This window comes from Macaca thibetana, chromosome 4 (genome assembly GCF_024542745.1).
Source record: "Macaca thibetana thibetana isolate TM-01 chromosome 4, ASM2454274v1, whole genome shotgun sequence".
NCBI classification, from domain to species: Eukaryota; Metazoa; Chordata; class Mammalia; order Primates; family Cercopithecidae; genus Macaca; species Macaca thibetana.
The window spans coordinates 45,012,730-45,036,250 of record NC_065581.1 but is presented as its reverse complement, the minus strand read 5'-3'; the positions used below and the strand labels follow the sequence as shown (position 1 = coordinate 45,036,250).

General features: G+C 54.0%; 1 protein-coding gene across 11 annotated transcripts in view; it reads left to right on the top strand.

The window, feature by feature from the left end:
* Nucleotides 1-23,521, top strand: part of MRPS18A (mitochondrial ribosomal protein S18A) — a 564,209-nt gene that overhangs the window by 141,488 nt on the left and 399,200 nt on the right. The window contains exon 1 of one of the 11 annotated variants that reach the window (XM_050787000.1): nucleotides 9,388-9,391. The exons of 9 other annotated variants lie outside the window; for them this stretch is intronic. The gene's annotated coding sequence lies outside the window, so the exon portion shown is untranslated. Of the gene's footprint in view, nucleotides 1-9,387; nucleotides 9,392-16,620; nucleotides 16,625-23,521 lie in introns of those variants that run through there. One more of the 11 variants, XM_050787007.1, reaches the window with a different exon arrangement.

Below are 23,521 nucleotides of genomic sequence, written 5' to 3'. Positions count from 1 at the left end.
ACACTACCTTGCCCAGCTAATTTTAACATTTTTTGAAGAGGCAGATTCTCACTATGTTGCCCAGGCTGGTCTCGAACTCCTGGCCTCAATTGTTTTCTTTAATTGTTTACCTCTCATGTCCATTTCTGGGGTAGGGTTGCTGTCCTCTTGCTGCTCTGCAGCTGTTTCTTATATTGTCTAGTCTGGATATGGCTCCTTGGGTGGTTTGAGGTGCTGAGCATCGCCGTCATTGTGACATCTTCAGAGCCCTTTGAAATATGACTCCTCTCCTTCCTGCTGGCCTTTCCAGCTCCTTTGTGAGTGGATGGCACAGGGGAGGCCCTTCTCACTGTCTCTGCCCTTTTGGTAAATGCCAGGTGTCTGGGACAGGGTACAGCTTGCAACAGGAACTTGCTCTTAGCATGGGGCTCAGGCATGGGGCAGGGATAGGCCAGGGAAGGATGGCTATGCCCCAGGGCCCTGTCCCTGCTCCTGGGGCCCTTGCCCTGGCAGGTCTCAGCCCAGCATGGTCAGGATTCCTTCATTCACACACAAAAGCACTGGGCTGGGTCATGGTGTTGGATTTGAGGCCTCAAACTTGACTAGGACCCTGTCTCTGGCCTCAGAACCTTGAAGCTCAGCATGGGGAAATAGTAGGTCCATGAACCAGGGTGGGGGCCAAGTCAAAGCCTCAAAAGAGGCCCTAGGCCCTGGCAGCTGGTCTGGCACATGCTGATGTGGCCAGCCTGAAGGGTACAAGCCTGTCCTGGCAGAACACAGCTTGGCCATCTGGCAGGACAGGCATCACCAGTCAGGGTGGGCTTTCTGGAGGAGGTGTCTTCGCTCTGGGCTTTAGAGGAAGCACAAGAGTTCTCCAGGCCTCAGCAAGGTCTTAGCCAAAGTCCTGGGTGGGAACAGGAGCAGAGTCTTGCATCTCTATCCCCAGGGAATGTGGTTTCTAGGTCTTTGACTCCTGGCTTCTGTTTCTGAGCATGGGCAGGGAAAAGGAAGTTGACTTGGGCTTAGCAGGCCTGCCTCTATCCTCACTGTCTGAGTGACCTCGGGCAAGTCTCCTCTCCTCTGTGGCCCTTGGCCCCCTCATCTGAATGATGCAGGCGTGGGGTGGAGAGAAGCTCCCCAGGACCCTCACAAATCCCCTGGAAAGACCCTAGTAGGGCAGCAGTGGCTGTCTTTACCTCTTAACCCTGTCATATCCTTCAAAGACAAGAGTGACGAGGACAGAGGCTGCCCTGGTCTCTGGCCCCAGCCCCTCTGCTGCCTCTCACCCATGTGGACCCCCTTTCTAACAGCCCACAGGGTAGGCTGTGGCTGCTTCTCAGGGTTTTCTCTCAGAGCCTCTGTACTTTCCAAAGAACAGCTACTGTGAATTGAGCAGGCCCTGTGTGCCGGACACAACGCTTAGCATTTTACTGAGGACCTCGTTTTCTTCTCACGATCTGTGAGCTGGGTGCTATTAGTATGCCCATTTTGCAGATGACACTGAGGGGCTCAGAGAGGGTAAGCCACCTGCCCAACATCACCCAGCTTATAAGTGGCAGGGCCAGGATCCAAACCCAGTGCTGCCTGCTCCAGAACCCATTTCCCAATCTCTTCCCAGGTCACACGGGTCTTCCCTTTCTTAAATTCAAACTGCCCAGTTAACACTCCTTGGTCAAGCCCTCTCCGTGCATCTTTATTACCTCCACCCTTCCCAGATTCACCCCCTTTCCTGCTGGAGCCCTGCTGGCCCTGCCTGAGCCTCTGCTTGTTTCTCTGCATCTCCTTGGAGTATGCTCACTCTCCCCAGGACTCCAGCAGGGGCTGGGTGCCCACAGGAAGCTGGGGGGCTCCCTGAGGCTTCTCATTAAACCCTACCCTGCATGGACACTGACTCCATGGAGGGCTTGGGTGGGGTCTCACATCCCTCACACCCCGGAGAGTTACCATCCTTTCTGAGGTTGAGCAGGGTCAGCTATGCAGCAGGTCACCCTCTAGGGCCCAGCAGGCCTGAGGTTCTGGGCCCTGGCAGCTGGTCTGGCACGTGCCTGACGTGGCCAGCCTGAAGGGTACGTGTCTGTCCTGCTGGAAGCCTCTGGGTTATCAGAGGGGAATGAAGGGGGTGGGACACATCTCCTGGGACGTGCAGGGACTCATGCATGCATGTGTGTGCGTGCGTGTGTGTCTGCATGTGCAGCTGTGCCAGCCAAGGACATTGTGAGCCTGGCCCCGAGGAGGGGTGGGGGGTTCTGTGTGCAACACTTGACTCCCGTGCATTTAGCAAAATCAGCACAGCACTGAGACCAGCAGGCCTTTGAGCCATCTTCACTGTTATTTTTATAATAAGGGGCCAAAATCAAATTTTCATTCCCCCGGGGGAAATCCTGTCTTCCACATGAAACCCAAGCTGGTGGAGGGCTGGGAGTGGGTGTGTAAAATGAATCCGGGGCCGGGAGTTCAGCTGCCTGGGCCAAGTCCTGGCCCTACCTTTCTTCCAGCTGCAAGGCCATTTCACCTGCTCAACCTCAGCTTCCCATCTGCTAGTGAGGGCCAATCTGTCTGGAACGGTGGCTGAGTCTGAAATGAACCCATGACGTGCAAGGCAGGTGAGAACACCACCGTGGAACGTAAAGGTGGGCGGCAGTTGCTGATCAGCACCTTTTACTTCCACTTAGAACCATGCTAGGCCCGGCAGAGGAAATGGCTGGACCCTTGACTCTATTTGGTAAGGATTTAACCTGTGCCTTGAGAATGGATTGGGTTGCCTTGGCTGCAGAGATGTAGAAGACAGTTGGGCAAGGTTCATTGGATGGATGACTGAATGACTAAATACATGAAGAGATGCCCATTTTGGCAGTGTTGAGAAGTTCGATGACTCGCAACTGGGAGGCACAAGGGACTGGACCAGATGACCTTAAATTTTTTTTTTTAATATTAAAAAAAATATATGGAAAGACAAGTTTTCGCTATGTTGCTCAGGCTGGTCTTGAACTCCTGGCCTTAAGCAATCCTCCAGCCTCTGCTTCACCAAAATGTTGGGACTACAGGTGTGAGCCACCATGCTCACCCCAGATGACATATGAAGCTGCTTCCCACTGAAGGTCCCTCCCAGGTTCTGTGACTTGAGCTGAGTTCTGCCCTCTTTCCAGGAGCCCCTCCTTAGTCCCAAGCCTCCCTGTGATTGGTGCTGGGTTGGGCACAGGACCTTTTTGTCCCACATGATCCTGCCCACAAGGGTTCCCAGGTTAAGGTATGGGGAGAGCTCACGGCCAGGAGAACTGAGGCCCACGCAGGACCAACATAATGAGTCAGAGTGAGGCTGGGGGAGAGGACAGCCTTTGAGAGGCCAAGGCTGTGTGGTGGGAGGGAAGTGTTACCAGCTTGTTGGGGGTCAGCTGGAAAGGCTTCCTGGAATTGGCGTTGATTCTCAATGTGGGAGCCATTAGGTTGGCCCCTAGTCCCAGCCGTCACAAGCTTGTGTGGACTAGTATGCATCTGCCCTCTGCTTGCCTTGCCATGTCCAGCCCATGACCCTGGAGGGCAAGAGGGAGGGGTGTCCTGCTACAGGGCAGAGGGATTCTGGCCTAGGTGTGTGTGGCAACTCCTGAGGCTGCAGGCTCCAGTTTTTGCTGGCTAACTGAAGCAGTCTCTGGAGAAGCTGGGGCTTCTAGGAGTGGTTCTGGTGCTGCATGGTCTTGGCTAGTTCTCATCTCTTGGAACATTTCCTCCCCTGCAAAATGAGTGGCTGGCAAAGGTGATCATCCAAATCCCCCTGCACTGGGATTCATGACAGGAGTCTGCGGGTGGGGGACACCTGGACAGCCCAGCCTGAGACCCTGTGCCCTGGGGTGAGCCAGATGACAGGCTCAGGGAGTCATGGGGGCAAGGGGATTCTCTCTGTGCAGCTGCCTCCTGGAGGGCCTTTTGGGGGCTAAAAGTGCCACCCTGCAAGCTTCCCTCCATGGCTTCTGCCCCCCTCCCCGGCCCCATTTTGTCCCCTTGGTGTCACATTCCACAGTGGAAAGCGATCCCTCGCTCAAGGCCTGAGGATTACAATCAGGAGAGAAGCCTGGGTCGCCCTGGGAACACTCACGTAGCCTTTTCCCACCGGTGCCCTCCTCCTCCTGACAAAGGCTGGGGTAGGGGGATGATCCTGATGCACCCCAGCCTGAGGGAGCAGTAGGGTCTCTGGGGTTGGGGGGCTGGTCAGCCTTTCCTTCCCTCCCTGGGGTTCAGCAACCCCAGGGAGGGAGTGAATTGTGTTGAGAAGCCCCCAGTGGGCCCTCTCAGGAGGTAATTGGGGCCTAGGTCCTGGGTTTCCATGTGCTTGGGCTCCCCTGCCCCCTCACTTCTGCCCTGACCCCTCCCGCAGGCTGCAGTGCCACTCCCCATCCCTACTAAGCTGGGGATTTCCGCAGGCTGAGCCAACCGCCTGACCCTAATTATGGCGCCTTCATCCTGTTGAGGTTAAGCTCCCTATGACTTTCTCTCCTACCACCCCAGAGGCCAGGCTTGGGGTCAGACACTCAAGAGGCTCAAGCGTACTGTGCCCCCTCTGGAAGGGGTTGATGGGCCCCTGTCCCCTTGGGTGGTTGGGAGGCAGCTTCTTGTGGGTCTGGGTGGGCAAGTTAAGATAATTTCTCTGGGCTGGGTGCGGTGGCTCACACCTGTAATCCCAGCACTTTGGGAGGCCGAGGAGGGTGGATCACAAGGTCAGGAGATCGAGACTATCCTAGCTATAACAAGGTGAAACCCTGTCTCTACTAAAAAAATACAAAAAAATTAAAAAAATTAGCCGGGTGTGGTGGCGAGCACCTGTAGTCCCAGCTGCTCAGGAGGCTGAGGCAGCAGAATGGTGTGAACCCGGGAGGCAGAGTTTGCAGTGAGCCGAGATTGCGCCACTGCACTCCAGCCTGGGCGACAGAGTGAGACTCTGTCTCAAAAAAAAAAAAAAAAAAAAAAAAGATAGTTTCTCTGGAGAGCCCTTAGGACAGAGGGGAGCCCTGGGGAGCCAACCTCTAGAGGGCTGGGAAGTCTGAAGATGGGGAACTCCTAGAGGACCCATTCTCAACCCTGGCTGCCTATAGAATCACCTAGATTTTCTTAAAATTACATATGTCTTAGCCAACCCCTACCAATTTTGATTTCCTTAGTCAGGGCTGGGCAAACATGGGTATTTGAAAAATCCTCTCAGTGATTTCCATGTACAGCCAATCTGAGAATCCTGCTCTGTCCTCCACCCCATGGTGCTGTTGAGGAGACTGAGGCTCAGTGAGCAGAGGCCCTTGATGGAGGCCACCCCACTAGTTGGGGCAAGGCTGGGTCAGAACTTGAGGCTTCTAACCCCATGGCAGGCTCCTTCCTCAAGGCCTCCTCTGTCCCCCAGGGGCTGGTCTGGTGTCCCATTGAGTGTCACCTGTATTCATTTCACCATTTGGGCACTGGGGAGCTGTGTGATCCTTGGCAAGTTGCTTAACCTTGCTGTACCTTGGTTTCTTCTTTGTGATAATGGGCTCTAGTGGTAAGAATTGGACAAAATGATGCCGGCAAGGTGTTCAGTAGCACTTGAGGGAAGAGTAGCCACTGTCCTGCTTTTTGCCTGGAGCCAGGCCTGGTGCTGCAGGATCTGGGCAGAGGCCTCCTTGATTGTCCCCACTAATCAGGCAAGTGAAGCCCTTAGAGGTGGAACTTCAGAGGGTGGAGTCCCCGGGGAGTAGTCACCGCTGAGGCTCCCCAGGGCCCTGACAGGGAGTTGGGAGGTGTAGGGAAAGTGTAAAGAATGACTTCCTTGCACACTCGACTTCATGCACTTCCAGATGGAGGTGTCAATGGTCAGGATTCTGCAGTTATACGAGTGACCACCAGGAGTCACCCTCAGCTCATGCTTGAAGTGAAAGCAGCACTGAAAGAGGGAAAGGAGCTATAAGGGAGAAAAGGGGGAGGACACCCCACCACAAAGTGGATGAACCTGGAGAGGACCCAAGGCTGCCAGAGTGGCTGCTTCATTTCTGCAGGAAGGCGCAGGACAGAGCTCAGACAGGTGGCCACCGTGCCAGCAGGCAGAGGAGGGAGCAAAGGCTCGTTTGTCTGCCTTCAGAGTTCTCCTTCCCATGCTGATGTCAAATCACAATTCAACAGATTCTTTGTGGTGCACCTGCTGCACACAGAGGGACAGGAATATTACTGAAAACGTAGTATATGCCAGACCCTATACACACAGTGGGCTACTCAACATCCACAACAACCGTGTATAGTAAGTACAAATATTGGTCCCCATATACAGATTGGGAAACTGAGGCTTATACCAGTTATGTGTTGTGCCCAAGGTCACCAAGCTGGATGAGGATTGTCTGGAGCCTAAATTCTTTCTCCTACACCAGATTGACTTCCAGAGAGTTCTAGGATACAAAGCTGGCAACAGACTTTCTGCCAGGTAGAGGGATGTGGCAGGTGACAACCCTGTCTGGCTCTGCTAATCAGGATCCAGTAAGACGCTCAAGACAGGTGGCCACTCTGCCGGCAGGCAGAGGAGGGAGCTGTGCTCCCTGGGGTGGGTAGAAGTAGGATTTGGGTGGGTGCTGGGTGTTGGACACGGGCAGGCTGCAGACATAGCAGCAATGAGGGGAGACTCTCTCAACCTGCCCACGTCCTCCTCTGAGCAATCTCCCCACCCCAGAATTATTTCAGTTTCCTCATCTGTCAGTTCTAGGGGTGGACTTTGTTCATTCAATGCTGTGTCCCTGACCTCTGCTCCCTGCCAGGCTCTGAACTAGTCATGTGTCAGGCTAGATACTTAGATGGACAAGACAAGCCATCCCCTGCCCACAGCTGCCCCACCTGAAGTCTAGGCCAGTGACCTCCGAAGTTTTTTTGATCATGTGCCCTTAGCAATAAAAAAGATTGTTGAGTACACACCTGTCATACGAGTATATTTTTATATAGTTTACCTTGTAAAACACACTCACACTAAACGAAAAAAGGATTAGATGAAAAATAAATAGGCATTCTAAAACTTTTTTCCAGCACCCCTGAACCACGCACACATATGGCACCTGAAACCCAACTGCTCCACGAGCTGGGAGGGTAGGGTCAGTCCAGCCATACTCAGGACGAATGTGTGGTCAGTGTTTCAAAACATCCTTGCCCACCCCTTTATGCCCTAGCAACGGAGGGAGAAACTTCAGATACAGCAGGTGGGAGTGTGGGCAGATGGGAAGCGTAAGCAGGGATATGTCTGGGAAGGAAGACAAGAGGCAGGTTTTTATTTTAGACTGTGATGTTGAAAATTTTGTGATCACTTTTTACACTGTCCCAGGACATACAGAACCAGGACATAGTGTCCCAAGTAGTATCTAATTTCATATACTTTAGGCAGTTCTATTCCATTTCCAAAGGTTTAGAATACCAACCCCCAGGAAACTGGAGAGCACTCCCTCCACCACACACCCTTGGGACAGGAAGGACAGACCCTGGTTGGGGAGGCACTTAGGTGTCCCTTCCTTAGGGGCTTTATCTCCCACTTCCCCTCCTGAGACCCCCTCGCCTGGGCAGGTCCTCATGCAGGGTAGAGCACTTGGAGGCCTCTATAAACATGGGTTACAGGAGAGAAGGGGCAAGAGGCCACAGCTGGGGTACATAAGGAAACCCCTCTATGGGCCCCCTTACTCAGAGAACTCTCAGGAGAAACCCCTTCCCCCACCCCCAGTCCTGGCACCAAGCTGGAGAAAGACAAAATGGCTTGTGAAGGCATCTGTCTGCCCTCCAGGGTGGCTGCCAGGGTGGCAGCCATGATGGCTGGCCTGGTGTGGGTGCCTTTGTGTGCCATGACTGGGTGTCTGTTTCTGCAGTCACTAGGCGCTTGTTCTGTGGGGTGAGGGGTGTGGGGGTGGGGGCACGGCCTGTGGCAGGGCACGTACGTGAGGCTGGGCACGAAAAGCCTCACCCACCTCCTGCCAGGTACAACCAGCTGCTGGGGCCAACTGCCGACCGCCTCCTCCCTTCCCTGGGCACAGTCAGGCCGGGGGGCAAATGACTTGGCAGGCGCCTCCCCTCAGTTGGACCCACTAGGGCAGGGCCGGCTCACCTGGGGCACAGGCAGGGCTCCTGGCTGGGTGGGTGTTCTGCCAATCCCCTCCCCAACTCCTAAAGTGGAAGGGTGGTGGTGAGGCCAGGGAAGGGGTGCAGGTCAGAGATATGCCCCTCTCCTCTCCCAGACTGTGCATGGGTAAAGCAGGGCAGAGAGGGGCTGGTGGAGGGGCGGGAAGTTTCTCTGTTTAGGGCCAGGAAATGATTTCCATGCAAATGAGATGCAAACTCCTTAATGAGTTTGCAATTAGGAGACCAAGGCTGCCAGGCCGGGCAGCGCCTGCAGGTTTTATGAATGGGCCAGCGTAGGGCGGGGGAAGGGGCGCGCCGGCCCGCCCCCACATTTCCCTGCCGCGGTGCCCGCGACATGCCGCGCCGCACGTTGCTGCCTCCAGGCCCCGCCGCGACCTGGCCCACCGCCAGCGGGTCAGCTGCTCCGGACGGCGCGGGAGGCTGCCGGCCAGAGTCCCCGCCACGCCGCCGGCCGGCGACGCACAGGAGCCGACGACACGCCCCCTGGGACCCGGGAGGGGCTCTGTCCTCGGGCCCCCTTTTTTCCCGGTTATTGGAATGATTTCCCAAAGCAGGAATGCCAGAAGTTAGCCTTCAGGCCCCGTTGTATTTAAAATGGGCTGCCCTGGGATTTCACTGACCAAAGGAGGGGGCTGGGCCACTAACTTTGGTGGGAGCAATGACCTTGGGAGGGATGGAAGTATAGGTGACAGGAGACGGACCAATTCCCATCCCAGAGCTCCTTGCACTTCTCCAATCCCCTCATGCCAGTCCACACCTACCTAACCTCAAAAGGTCTGTTCCCACTACCCCAGGGCACCTGCTTTTTCTGTAAAGCCACCCTAGTCTGCTTTGGGTCTTGCTCTGACCTGGGGCCCAGGAGAGGGTCTCATAAGTGGGTGTGTACACTCAGGGTAGCTGTGGTCCAGAAGGAGGCTGACCAGAGTTTGAGAGTTTGAGCCCAGTTAGGTCACAGCCCCCTAGCTCCTCCCCTCCCCTCTACTCCCCCTGTCCCTGCCCTGCCCCATTGCTTTCAGAGTAAATTAACTAATTACCTCCAATTAAAGCACCTGGCTCTCTGTATCCTCCTGGGCCTTCAATCACTGCTTCTGGGAGTCCTCTTTACCCAGGCAGGGTCTGGAAGCGGGCCTGGCCAGTAAATTGGAAGTCAGTTAATCAATGAAGTGGGGCGGGGAAGGCAGAATGGAGGAAGCCCACACTGCCATTTACTGGTTGGGAGTGGTCCAGGCAGCCAGGCTCTCTGACTTGGCCAGCTTGCATACTGAGGCTGGGTCTGGGGACTTGGGCCCTAGTGGGGCCTGTGAAGGCTGGGAGCAGGAGCTGCCTTTGGAGGTAAGTCCCTGGTGAAGGGCCTGTGCAGATGTCAAGGCCCTGAGGGTGACCCTAGAAGCCCCTCCTCAGGAGAAGCAACTTGAGGGGCAGGTCCTAGAAGCTAGCAGTTCTTGGCACCTGCTGCCTCCCTCACCCAGCAGGCAGGGAGAGACTCCGAATGCCTGTGGGTCCAACCAGAACCTCCTGTCTTTAACCCCACCTGGCTCCTCCTGCTGCTCAGGAGGTGAAAACCTCTCCATTCTTTTCTCCAGGCCCCCTTGGTGGCCCCCAGGCACAGGCCCAACACTAGCTCTGCCCAGCACTGTCCTGGCCCACCCCACGTGCAGGACGTGATGGGGAGGATACCTGGCGGCAGGAGGCAGACTGATGGATTGTTGACCTGGGTCTCACCTCTGGGCGAGCTGGCCACTCCTGGGACTGGGCAGGGTCACACCAGGCTGTGACTCAGGCCCCTGCCCCACCATGCCAGGGACCTGGGCTTGGGCCATCCTGTGTGTATGTGGGGTGGGGCAGAGATTTGTCAATCAGAGGCTTCTCTTTGGGGACACCTCTCATGGTCCCAAGGAGCCAGGCTATGACTAGAAGGATCAGGGTTTCCATGGCTGCTCCTCCCCACCCACCATCCCAATAGAGGCTGACAGGAAGGACCCCCAAGCAGGGCACAGCAGCCATCAGAGTTAGTGGGTGTGTGAGCCATCCAGGACAGGGGCAGGGCTCAGCACACAAGAAGCGCCACCCCTGTGGTGTTCTGAGCCCCTATCTGCCAGCTTGGCTTGTCCCCCTAGGCCCATGGAAAGCTGACTCAAAACTCCCCACCTCCAGGAAGGCGTCATCATGCCTCGCTTGTTTATGGCCAGCCCAGTGCTGCTCTCAGTTCCCAGTTTTCACTTGTTTCTCTGCCTCTTGTCCCCTTCCCTAGATCCACCAAGCGTCTATCTTCTTACTGTTTTTTCCTGCACTTCATAGTGGCCAGCAGAGGGCGCCGCCAAAAGACTGAGGCCACCAGGGAGGGAACCGGAGAATCTGCTTTTTGGGGTCTAGCCACTGTGCAGAGCCCAGGCGCATGGGTCGGTGTCGGGTGTGTGTGTACGTATGTGTGTGTAATGAAACTGGATGTCTTCCTTCCCGGCGATCTTGACTTAACCTGTCAGCAGAGGTCTTGTGGTTAGACCACAGGTTGAACCTAGGTGGTTGCTGCAGAGGTAAGCCCAGGTGGCTCTGGGAAGGAAGAGGAGGATGAGTGAGTTGCTCCCTTCTAGCAGCCCAAATGGGAAGGGACAACGGAGGTCGCCAGCTTTCCTCCCTGACCCTGGAAGAAGGGTTGGGAGGGGTTGCACAGAATAGCTGGTGTCCCACCCTGTGGGAGGAACTGCTATGGACATCTGGGCCACATCTGGTTTCCTGGCAGGGCAGGGGGCTGGTCTGTTTGGAATCCTTGGTCCACCGCTTGGTGGTCCCTCACCATTACATTCCAGGAGGACCCTTTACAAACAGGTGTATAGGGCGCAGCCCTGTAATACGAGTGAGTCCAAAGCAACCTAGTCCTTATCACACTCCTTTGGAAGTGGCCCTAGGGGCCTGGGCAGCAGTCTGCTCCTCGGCGCCACTCGACCTTTCTGTGGCCGTGTTGGAGTCTGCATGCTGAGATACTGGCCTTTCCCCTTGGAAATGCTGGGAAATGTGCTCTGGTGTCCATCCTGGCCATGCCTCTTCCTCCAGGTGGGGTAAGAGATGAAAAGGGGAGTGAGTCTGCAGTACCTCTTAGGGACCCCACCCCATGAAAGGCGGAGTGGGGAAGTGCGTGCTGTTGGGTCACCTCCACGAAAGCTTGGGAATGCAGTTGGGACGCGAAGCGGGAGGAGGGGTCAGCAGGAGTGGTTCTTTCTTGGGTCTGGATTCTGGATTTTGGTGAGGAGACAACACGGAGAAAACCCCTCTTGGTAGGCTTGGTTCCAGGACGCTCAGGCCGGGAGATGGCCGTAATGGCCTTGCAGAAAGAATCGGGGGCGGGGGAGGGCGAAGGCTGAGCATCAAGCCCACCTGGACTCTCCCTCTGTCCTCCCCGCTGCGGGGGCCCAGCCCCTCGCCCCCACCCCTCTCTCGCCAGGGCCGCCACGGCCCCTCCCCGAGACCGGGGCGCCGCCTCCCCCTCCCCTCCTCCTCCCCCACCTCCCCTCCTCCTCCCCCCCCACCCGGCGCTGCAGCTGCTGCCGACGGACCATTCTGCACGTAGCGAATGGAGGAGCCGCACAAGGGAGGCCTCAAGTGCGCGCGCGCGGGAGCCGGAGCCGCGCGGGCGGGGGAGCGGCTGCGGGCGCGCGTGCGCGTGCGGCGCCGGCTTTGATCGCGCGCGCCGAGCTCCGGAGCGCGCGGCTCCTCTGAGCGCTGGGGTTGCGGATGCTGGGCTGTGACCCCCGTATCCTCTCCCCTCCGCGCACACTCTGTTACCCCTCCAGCAAACCCCGCCTCTACCCAGGCCCCTTTTCAGTTGCCACCCCAACAGTACTGTCCTCTGCGCGTAGTAGGCTCTTCTGCTACGGGATGCAGGGTGACGGATTGTACAGCCAGCCAGGTCCTGGGCTAGGGGTTCACAGAGTTCAGAACGTGCCCATGTTCATGACCATATAGTTCCACCTTTGCCCCAGGATCTCTCAGCCTGGAGGCCATCACCCTCCCACCTCTGCTGTACCTCAATCCCAGGCAAGCCCCATAAAGCCCCTTATAAGGCCTTGGGAAGGAAAAACAAAGGAGTGCTTTGACTTTTATTTCCTCTGGGATGGGGAACTCCCAAGGGAGTTCATTTCCCTTTCACCTCCTCCTATGTCACCTGCACAGCTCGTACTCCCTGGGGTGTCCAGGACTCTGCTGGGCTCTGCCCACACCGCTGACAAAGGTGTGGTATGGTAAGCACAGAGTCTGCGTCCTGTAACACAGGAAGTACAGGAAGGCTGTGTCAGGCTATGGCAGGCAGGGCCTTCATCTTGGAGGTGTCTCCTGACTTCCAGAGGCACTCTCTTCACTTCCTGAATCCCTGATCGGGAAGGGGACTGGCAGGTGGCTGGCCTGCCACCTGGGCCACTGGCAAGTGGGTGGCTGGAGGGCTGTCTTCCTTCCCTGGATGGGCCGGGTTGGCACCTCACTCCACCCTCCCTGCTGTGCATTGTGGCTCTCCTGGCTAGGTGGGCACTGGGAAGGCAGGTGGCAGGGCCTTGCAAAGGGATGTCTGAATAGGGTTGGTGGTGTTTCGAACCTCCCTGTGGGAGTGAACTGAAGGCGACAGGTCTGTGGAATGTGCAGGTGAAGGTAGCTGAGAGCTGTCACATACTAATTTAAACTTGCCCCAGTTTTTTGACCCCTCTGAGCCTCAGTTTTTCTGTATAATGGGAGTACAGCATTCACCTAGCGGGGCTGTTGAGGATTAAAATCTACTCTGCCTGTAACATGCCTCATATGTTGGAGGCAGATGCTCAGTATGAGATAAACCTTCTTTTTATTATTGTGTTTGAACTGGCTGAAAGTCTGGGGACATTTCCCTTAGCTTTGTTTCCATGAAAAGAGTGAATTCAAATCCCAGAACTGGCAGCTCCTTGGAATTTGAAGGTGGGCTTTGAGAAAGCTATAGAGAGGCCAGTAACATGTCATGTTTATGTCACCATCCAAGAATGAACCATTTCATACTAGTTTTCCAGACATTAATATCTGAAACCTTAAAAAGAGATATTTTGGATAGGAATCACTAGTGGATATTACACACTTTCCGGGCTTTTAATCAGAGGTTACAGAACATGTGAGTCTTCATGACTCAGGGTTGTGGTTACAAGGGTCCATCACTATCCTGGTTGTAATACAGTGAAAATCCAAGGCCTTTTTTGGCCCCACAATAGAGGCTCATTCCATGAAGGCTACATTTTCATAGTTCTTGTGTCTACTTTTATAGTACTTTATCACTTCATCAACTCTCTCCATATAAACTATCACTTCTGTTACCGTTATGTTGCCTGCCTCCAGGGCAGACCACCAAACCCACCCTATTCTCAACTTGTTTCTGTTTGGCTGGGGGCTGAGACGTCCGAAAATCACATCTGTTGGAAGATGTGAAAAACAACAAGATCTTTTGAACTTGACAAATTATATTAAAGTTCATCTGGAGAAATAAACATGCAAAAAGAGCTTGGAAAATCCTGAAAAAGAAGTATTATAAGGGACGACTAGTGCTACTAAAATGTTGTAGAAAGCTCCAGTAATAAAATAGTTGGGTACTGGCACAAGAACAGACAGGCAGATCAAAGGAGCAGAGTAGAGGCCAGATACACACCCGTGAACAAATGGAAATTAAATATATGATAAAGTGACATTTTAGATCAGAGGAGAAAAGATGAATTATTCAATCAAATTGGACAACTGGCTAGCTGTTAAGGGGGGAGAAAAAGAAATCCAGCTCCCCACTTCATCTCTTATTCTGAAATAAATCCCAGATGGAGCAAAGATTTAAATGTAAAAAGGAAACCGTAAAATTACTAGAAGAAAACATCTGAAAGTCTAAAAGTATATGTTCTTGGATTGGGAAAAGTTTGACACAAAACCTAGGAGTCACAAAGGGAAAGAATTTTTAAAAATTGTCTGTATTAAAATATGATGTAGGGTATTGTGGTACATGCCTGTAGTCCCAGCTACTTGGGAGGCTGAGGTGGGAGGATAACTTGAGCCCAGGAATTTAAGGCCAGCCTGGGCACCACCGTGAGACCCCATCTCTGAAAAAGAAAAATGGTTTTTAATGTAATATCCTGAATTCTAAAGACAACCATCTGGAAAAAAATATTTTTAACATAGATGACAGATGAGTTCTTACAAGTCAATAAGGAAAATAAAAACAAATAGAAAAACGGGCAAAGCACATAAACAGGTAAGGGGATACTAACGGTTAACAAGCAGGTGAAAATGCTCACCCTCAGTCAAAATAGAAGAAATCAAAATGAAGACATGAGAAGATTATCCTTTCGCCAGTTTGATTGACAACAGCTGAAATGGGCAACCCCTCACTGTGTGGACACAGACATCCTCAGAGCGGGGGGGAAGACAATTGCACCAGTGAAGGGGATTGGCAATACACATGAGAATTAATTCACAAACCATTAACTCGAGGGTTCCATATCTAGGAATTTATCAGATGCACTGTTATAAATGTCACAAGTGTTCAAAGTATACATACAAGTGTGTTCATTGCAGTTTTGCTTCCAAACCTGAAAAACTGGAAGCAACATTAAGTCCATTAATAGGGCACTGATTGGATATGTTATGAGGCATCCAAAGACCAGACTAGTATGCAGTGGTTAAAAAGAGTGAGGTTGAGGTTGTATGTTGATATTCACTAAGTAGAAAAGCAAGTGGCAGGACATTGCTTGGATGGTGCTACTCAATGAAGGGTGTGCCCTCTGCCACCATGGGCATAGAGCCTGTTAGAAGTCCAGACTTTTCAGCCAGTTGCAGTGACTCATGCCTGTAATCCCAGCACTTTGGGAGGCCAAGGCAGAAGGATTGCTTGAGCCCAGGAGTTCAAGACCAGCCTGGGCAGCATGGTGAAACCTCTCTACAAAAAATTAGCCTGTAGTCCCAGCTACTAGGGATGCTGAGGCAGCAAGATCGCTTGAGCCCGGGAGGTGCAGGTTTCAGGCAGCCAAGATCACGCCACTGCACTCCAGCCCAGGTGACAGAGAGCGACACTGTCTCAAAAACACAAACAAAAAAGAAACTCGGAATCTTGGGCTAAAACTATGGGGTCAGAAACTCTAGGGCTGGGGCCCAGCAGTCTGTGGTTTTAACATGTTCTCTGTATGATTCTGATGCATACTCATGTTTGAGAAGTACTGATGAGGAGTATATCACAATATGTGTAAAAAATTGATAAAAACCAGTTAGCCCTTCTGCCTTAAAATTTCAGAGTCACCAGAAAGGGCTTTCCATGACCAGAGTGAGAAGGGATGGAAAAGTCCACTTTTCACTTTATATGTTTCTGAACTGTTCAGACTTTTTGCCACAAGAATATATTACTTTGGTTTTTATAAAAAGTAGTTAACTCTGGAGGCTGAGGCAGGAGAATCACTTGAACCTGGGTGGTGGAGGTTGCAGTGAGCCGGAATCAAGCCACTGCACTCCAGCCTGAGTGACAGAGTGAGACTCCGTCCGTCTCAAAAAAAAAAAAAAGCAGTTAACAATTTTAAAAAGCTACCCAAATGGAGAAAGAAAATGTGGTACATACATACAATGGAATATTATTAAGCCTTAAAAAGGAAGAAGATTGTGACATATGCTATAACAGGGATGAACTTTAAGGACATTGTGCTAAGTGAAATCACCAAATCACAAAAGGACAAATATTATATAATTCCACTTTAATGAGGTAATTAAGGTGGTTAGATTCATAGAGACAGAAAGTAGAATGGTGGTTGCCGGGGGCTGGAGAGATGGGGAGTTAGTGTTCAATGAGCAGACTTTCTGTTTTGCAAGATGAAAAGAATTCTGGAGATGGATGGTGGTGATGGTTGCACAACAGTATGAATGTACGTAATGTGAACATATGTAACATGAATGTATGAAATGTGAACGTATGTAATGTGAATGTATTTAAATGCCACTGAAATGGACACTTAAATATGGTTAAAATGGTAAATGTTATGTTCTGTGTATTTTATCACAATTTTTTTTTAAAGTTTAAAAAAGCTGCCTTTAGATGTGTAAAGCAGGGTTAGTGATTGCAGCTGGCAGGTTCTGTGAGCGCCTCCATCTAGATTATAGAGTATGTATTTGAGGGTTGGGCTTCTTGCGAACTCTCTGTTGCCGAGCCCAATTGCAGCAAGTCTTGGCGTCAGTCCGATAAGAGTGAGGCCACGTGTTCGCCCACACAATGGGAAGCCAACCTAAGAACTTGCTGCCTTGAGGGATGGGATAGGCTGACAATAGGGACAGACAGGAGAGTGGTTTCGTGACTTGCTGGAAGACAGAGGCATGCTAGGTTACTGGGGAAGCTGGATCCTTGCCCCTTCCCTGCTGCCTCTGCTGAGACCCTTCCCTGGCCTGGGGAGGGGCTTGCTCTCCTAGAGGGTCAAAGCTCTGCAGGAAGTGTGGTGAGCCAGTGGCCCTGGGGAGATGGCTCCTGTGGGGACAGGAGGGAGAGAGGGCAGGATGAGTAGAGATTGTGGGGCAGGGCATGGGTTTCTTGGGAACCAGCCTGTGCTCAAGACATCTGACTGGAGCAAGGACTGTACTTGAAAAAGGGATCAGGCCAGGGTGGGGTGAGGATGAGGGGGCACTGGATGTGAGAGAACCTGCCCAAGCTGGGCCTGGCTCAGCCAACTCGCTGGGACCCAGAGGCAGGGGACAGCAGGTTGGCTTCCACTTGCCCTTCTGCCAGCTGGGGGAGAGGGCTCCTGCACCAGGCTCTGGGGATTTCTCCAGGCCCATTCTGGTCTGGATACACAGCTGCCCATGCCACCCTAGACCCTCCCTCCCCGGGCACCAAGAGTCTGGGTTCCAGGAACCAACTAGGGAGACCTGTGGCCAAGGAGGGGTCCAGAGGTGAGGAGGCCCTGCAGCTAAACTGGCTAGGCTGATGAGGCCACAGAACCCCACCCCAGGGCCAGCACAGGTCAGTACTTAGCATGCCCCCATTCAATCCTACCCAGCAAACCCCTTTCAGGAAGCTGGAGACCAGTCCCTGAGCTCAGGGAGCTCACAGTCTGGCCGAGAGAGGAGCTACCCTGACTCAGGCAGAGTGGGTATTGACCACAAGCCTGGCTGCATCACCCCTAAGGCATGATCTGTCCTGATTCTGTGACAGCCGCAGACTTCAGTCTGCCCATCTGTATAATGGGGTTGATATCTTAGGGTGCCCTCAGCCATGGCAATGCCCAATTCTCATTGTTAGGTGAGAGGCACCGACTCTGATCCTGCCAGCCTGGAGAGGGGGTTGTCAATGGAAAAAGGAGAGCACAGAAGTCCAGCCCAAATCTCTGCCTGGTACTGTGTTTTATTTCCCTGAAAAAGGTACAGGAGGTCAAGAGGAGGCAGGGAGGAGTAGGGGATAGAGGGCTGGGAAAGCCCAGCTCCTCGTATTGAAAGGTGATTAGAGAGTGGAGAGGGATTCCCAGGCCTGTCCAGCTGTTTCCTGCTTCCTTCACTACCAAAATGTATACACTGTAATGTAGGGCTGTCCCCTCACAGGGACCCACTGGGGTAGGAGGCCTCTCTCTCTTCTAATCCAGGTGGCTAGAGCATAGGATAAGGGAAAACTAATGGTGTTGGGACCCACTTCCTGGGCTGATTTGGACTCATGGAAGCAGGAACCTGCCAAGCTTGGCTTCCTCAGGCCATGGGCATAGCTGCCCAGGCTTGTCTGCCCACTCCCCATGCTCAAATGGTCCTGAAGAGCCCCTAGCTGAGGGCAGCGGGCATGAGGTAATGCTACAAAATGCCTGCGCTCTCAGCTAGACACCCCCCACCAGGCCCAGGCAGGCCCTGCACACACATCCTGTGGGTCTTGCCTGCCCAGCTACCTATGGTGATTTAACGTGAGAGACTGGGGCTAGACTGGGAGAGACCACCCAGAGGGGTGAGTGGGTGAACTGGGAACAGGCTGCTCTCTGAGGAAGCCCCTGCCAGTGAGCATGATTGTTCTTCCTCAGGAGGGTGGCCTGTTGGGAAGTACATGCCCCACCCCACCCAGTCTGAAAACCCCCAAATGATGTTGGGGATGGTGGAAAAGTCACCTGTTTTAGATGCTAAAGGAGATCTAGTTCTGACCTAGTTTGATGGGATTGACACAGTGCCTGTCTTCATGGAATTCACAGTCTGAGGGAGACATAGCTGTGTCCTTAGGGAGCCCCAGTCTGAGGGAGACACAGCCCTGTCCTCAGGGAGCCCCAGTCTGAGGGGAGAAGCAGTCTGAGGGGAGGCACAGCCTCATCCTCAGGGAGCCCCAGTCTGAGGGGAGACGCAGCCCCATCATCAGGGAGCCCCAGTCTGAGGGAGACACAGCCCCGTTCTTAGGCAGCCCCAGTCTGAGGGGAGACACAGCCTCATCCTCAGGGAGCCCCACTCTGAGGGAGACACAGCCCCGTTCTTAGGCAGCCCCAGTCTGAGGGGAGACACAGCCCCGTCCTCAGGGAGCCCCAGTCTGAGGGAGACGCAGCCCCGTCCTCAGGGAGCCCCAGTCTGAGGGAGACGCAGCCCCGTCCTCAGGGAGCCCCAGTCTGAGGGGAGACGCAGCCCCGTCCTCAGGGAGCCCCAGTCTGAGGGAGACGCAGCCCCGTCCTCAGGGAGCCCCAGTCTGAGGGAGACGCAGCCCCATCCTCAGGGAGCCCCAGTCTGAGGGGAGACAGCCCCATCCTTGGGGAGACCCAGTCTGGGGGAGACGCAGTCTGAGGGGAGACACAGCCCTGCCCTTGGGGAACTCCCACTTGAGGGGAAATGCCCTGTGCTCCCTGCTTCCTCCTGTGCGTGTTATTTTCCCTCCCATCCCCATCCTCTGCTCTCCTGAAGTTTTCCTGCCCTAGGAAGGAATTGAGTGGGTGAATTGGAGTTCCCAGTTTGTTGTGGGCCTCCTCCCCGCTGACTCCCTGTCTGCTCACTGTCCCTGCATGGAGTCTGTGAACCGAGTATGAGGGTTCCAGGTGGGGAGACCGAGTCATAGTGACTCGGGGTGGACTGGTCGCTCCGCTCCCATCACTCAGAGTGGCTGCGTGAAAGGGCAACATGAGGGCTGGGGGGAGGAAAAGAAGAGTCTCTTCTAGCTCCAAGCCCCAGCCATCCTCTTCCATGTGCTGGAGCCACGCATGCATGTGGGAGACACCGTGTACTGCATCTCAGTGGACATGTGAGGCTGGGGTGAATCAGGGATCAGGAGTTGGAGGTGAGGAAGGCAGATGCGGCTCAGCTGTTCAGAACAGTGAGCCCAGCCACCCTAGATGTGGTTGCACTTCTGTCTCCCCCACCCTCTGTCTTCTAGGCTCCCAGAAGCCCCTCTGTGGGAGCCCCCTGAGCCTGGGCTCGAACAAGGATTCTCCTTCCTTATTGTGAGGAGTTCTCAGGTGGGCATGGTGGGGAGTGGTGCCTGAGAGGGCCTGCACACATTCCCATGTGCACATGCATGCGTGCTTAACCTGAGTGCCCATGGGTGCAGACAGGGCTCCGTGAGGACAGAGGGCAGGAGCTAAGTCTCTCCCTTGATTTTAGTGGCTGCCTGATGTGGGGACTATGTTTCCCCCATCTTACAGGAGCTCCTTCAGAGCAGAGCTGTGACTCCCCCATCAGATTGGAAGGTCTGAAGGAAGCCAGGTAGGGTGTCAACACACAAATATGCAGCACTCACTCAGGCACCTGCTCCCTCAGACATAGACACCTCAAGCTGGGGTTCCCAGAGAACAGAGCCTGAGTCTCCAGTCACAGTTGTAATCCCCTTAAGGCAGAAGGTGATAAAACTTCCCTGTCAGATTGGGAGTTCCCTGAAGGCAGAGCTCCTTTCTCTCCTGAGAGAAAAGAATGTCTCCCCCGTCAGACTGGGAGCTCACTGAAGGCAGCAGCTATGTCTGCTACCCCATCAGCTCGGGGTCCCTCTGAAGCAGATGCTGAGCCTTGCCTCTCAGGCTGCTTCCTCTAGAGTCCCTGCAGCTCCCTTTCTTGTCCTGTTTGGCCACCTCCCTCCTGTGATCCGCCTGTGGTCACTTCATTGTCAGTGACTGGGAAGCAGCAGATTAGACACAGCCAGTGACTCAGCCCCCACAGCCTTTCTTCCCCTGCCTGGGCAGCCTCATCATGGTGGGGAAATCCCTCTGCTTCCTGCCTTCTCTGACGTCTATGTCCATTTCTCCTGTTCTCCCAGCCAGACCCCTTCCCTGCCCACACACACTGTAGTCCTAATCTGCTAGCAGAAATTACGAGGAAGTCTTCTGGGAGGGGTGTGTCCCAGATGTGGCTTCACTGTGTCTTTACCAGCCGGGGATGTAGATGTCCTTTTGACAAATGAGGAAACAGGCCCAGTGAGGCCTAGTGAGGTGTGTACCTAGCCTCACAGCTCTGGTAGCCAACTGAGACTGGGCCCAGGGTCCAAGCTCCTTGAATAAGGCCTGACTGTGCATGTGTGCGCATACCGGGGAGGCAGGGGCTCATCCGGCCCCATCCTCCCCTGGCCCCCCAGCGGGCACTCACAGTCTTCCTGGGGGGAAGACAGGGAGAACCCAATGCCTGTGGAAGGTTAAACAGCAGTGCGTGGGCTGAGCAAGCGTGCCGGGGCTACCTGACTGGGCATGCTAGGGGCTTGCAGCAGAGCTCAAGTGCCAGGGAATGGAGCTACTCTGTAGGTTTGGACAGAGGAAGTGGAGGCTGGGATGGTGGGCTTCAGGCAGCCAGTCAGAAGACATTTTGACTATTCAGTCAAAGGAAGCTTTGAGCTCTGCTGGGTGAAGGGGAGGAGCATTTGTGCAGCAGCTTCCACCAGTGAGGCACATGTGGCTGTGCCTTCCTCACTATATCACTGCGCCCATTTCACAGGTAAGGAAACGTTGGCCTGGAGAGGGCTTTCACTGGCCCTAGAGCATGCAGTTCCAGGCCTGAGCCCATGTCTGTCTGCTCCCAAAGCCATCATTTCTGTGGGGTAGAGGGCTGAGCACCAGCCAGTCCCGTCTCTGCTGTGTTGAGGAGTGGTTTAACTCTGGAGTCAGTCTGCTTGGGTTTGAGTGCTGACTCCTTCCCTACCAGCTGTACGGTTGTGGGTAAGTTACTCAACCTCTCTGTGCCTGTTTCCCCAGATAGTAGTAAGCATAGTATAACACTACTTCTTGTATAAGCTTGTTAAGAGGAACAGTTGGTATTTGTGAACTAGTGACCTAGAGCATTCAAATGAAGCTGTTGGCCTCTTTCTTTCTTCTCTTCCACCCAACCCCTCAGTCCAAGGGGAGAACAGTTGTTGAGAGTTGGGACTCGGCGAGATGAGGCTAAGATCTCTCTGAGAACTAGAGACTCATCAAGGGGTACTCAGGGCCTGCTCAACCCTTCCTTGGGAGTGGGATGCAGGGAAACTGGAAGCCTAACTTCCCACTGGTCCCATTCCTCCTGAGCCCCTAGTCCCCTCCCCACTGTGGAGTGTGGGCATGTGGAACTCTGGCACGTACCCGGTGATAAGGGCCACCCAGCAGGCAGGACGTGGGCTACGTGAGGGACCAATGGAGGCGGCTGCTTTGGCCAGCGGCTGCCTGCCCAGCTCAAGGGGCCAAGGCCAGGAGGCTGGGCCGTGGGGTCCATTGTCTGCCTGCCGCCCCCCTCCTCTGGCGAGCACAAGCTCAGCAACAGCCGGCAGCGGGCCCTTGGCAGAAGCTAGGTCCTGTTCCCCCCACACAGGCACGCCCTGGCCTGCACGTCTTCTCCTGGGCCTCCAGCCATGATGGTGCTGCCCGCTGTACTGACCACTGCTACCACTAGCCTCTAGGGGGCACTGCTTGGGCACTTAGGAAGTCCTTGCATTGTGAGCCAGGGCCTGGGGCCCTCATCATGGGGTTGTCAGAAGCTCAGCCCATTGGGGTAGGGCAGACTGGGGAGAGGGCAGAGGCAAGGTGGGTCACCCGGGCAGAGGGTGGAGCAAGGTGACCCCCAGGATGTGGTCTTGGAGAGTTATAGAAATGTCCTTGTCAAGCTCCAGGTCTACAACAGGTGGGCAAGGGGGTAGGAAGCTAGTGTTGACCAGCAGTGTGACTTTGGGCCTCCTCCCGTCAGATCTCAGTTTCCTTCTCTGTATAACGCAGGGACTGGAGCGGACCCATCTCTAGGTTTAATGTTCTGTGATTTGTGGCACCCTTGCTCTTCCTGGCTGGGTTCAGCCCCAGTTGAAACCAGTGGGCAAGATGGGGCATGTCTTGATCTGTGTCTCCCTTTCCCACTTCTCCATCAGAGTGGTAGAAGGGCTGGGGTTTCTGCAGCCCAATACCCTTGGGAGTCATTGAGATGAGGCCTGACAGCTCACATCCCCCTCAGAGCCCCTAGTCCCAGGACTCCCAGGGGCAGAGCTGTGGCCTCTAATCAGCAGGTTAAAAATAACACCCATGGGCTCTTCTCTCTCCACAGGAATGGTGTTTGTGTTGGCATCTGTGGCCCCTCTTGGCCCTGCCAACTTGCACAGCATGTGACATTGTCAGGGGACCATAGGTGTGAAGAAGGAGTTAGCTGGAGGGGCTTGCACTGCTCTGCTCCAGGTGAAGGTGCAGAGCAGAGGTCAGGGACAGCTGGCAGGGCCACCTGTGGCCACAAGACTGCCCATGAGGCTGAGGGCACATGATGAGCAAGGCGAAATCCACTGGTAGAAATAAAATTTGTGCAGACTATAGGCTGGGCTATGTCTAGGTGCTAGGCCAGGGCCCTGCAGGGCAGAGCTGTGCAACCAAGTCATCCCCAGTCCTCAGACCCCAGAAGCAGAATCAGTGAGTCACAGGACTGTAGAATCAAGGCATTCTAGACTTGAAAAGAACTCAAGTGATACTGTCCAATCCCTGCCCAGACAGGAGAAAAATAGCAGCCCCACTAGAGAATATTTATGGAGCTCGTCCTGGGTGCCAGGCTCTAAGCTAGCATCCACTGAATTAATCTTCCCAGCAACCCTCTGCGCCCAGTTCTGTTTTTTTTTCCTCCAAGTAGAGGAAGAAACGAAGGACAGAGAAGTTAGGTAACTTGTCCAAAGTGCCTTCAAACTGATCTCTGTATGTTTCCCAAATCCCTCTCCATAATCATTACCTTGTCCGACTTAACACAGGTGGGAACAGAAGCCCAGAACTTGGAGGCTGTGCTAGGGTTTCAGGACAGGCCACTGAAGCTGTGTGCCCTGTTCAGTTCTGGACTCAATCCACAGCTCCTTGCACACAGAGAACTCATGTCATGGGCAGTCAGAATTCTCCCTTAGGTCATCTGGAATCATGTTGACTTTAATGTAAGATCATTTCTTCTCCTTCACTCCTCCAGAGAGAAATGACAGCTCATTGTTAACAGTAGTCACACTCATAATTTTTTGAGGGTATGAATCTGCCAACACACTCATCATTTAACCCCCAACTTTCTCTGG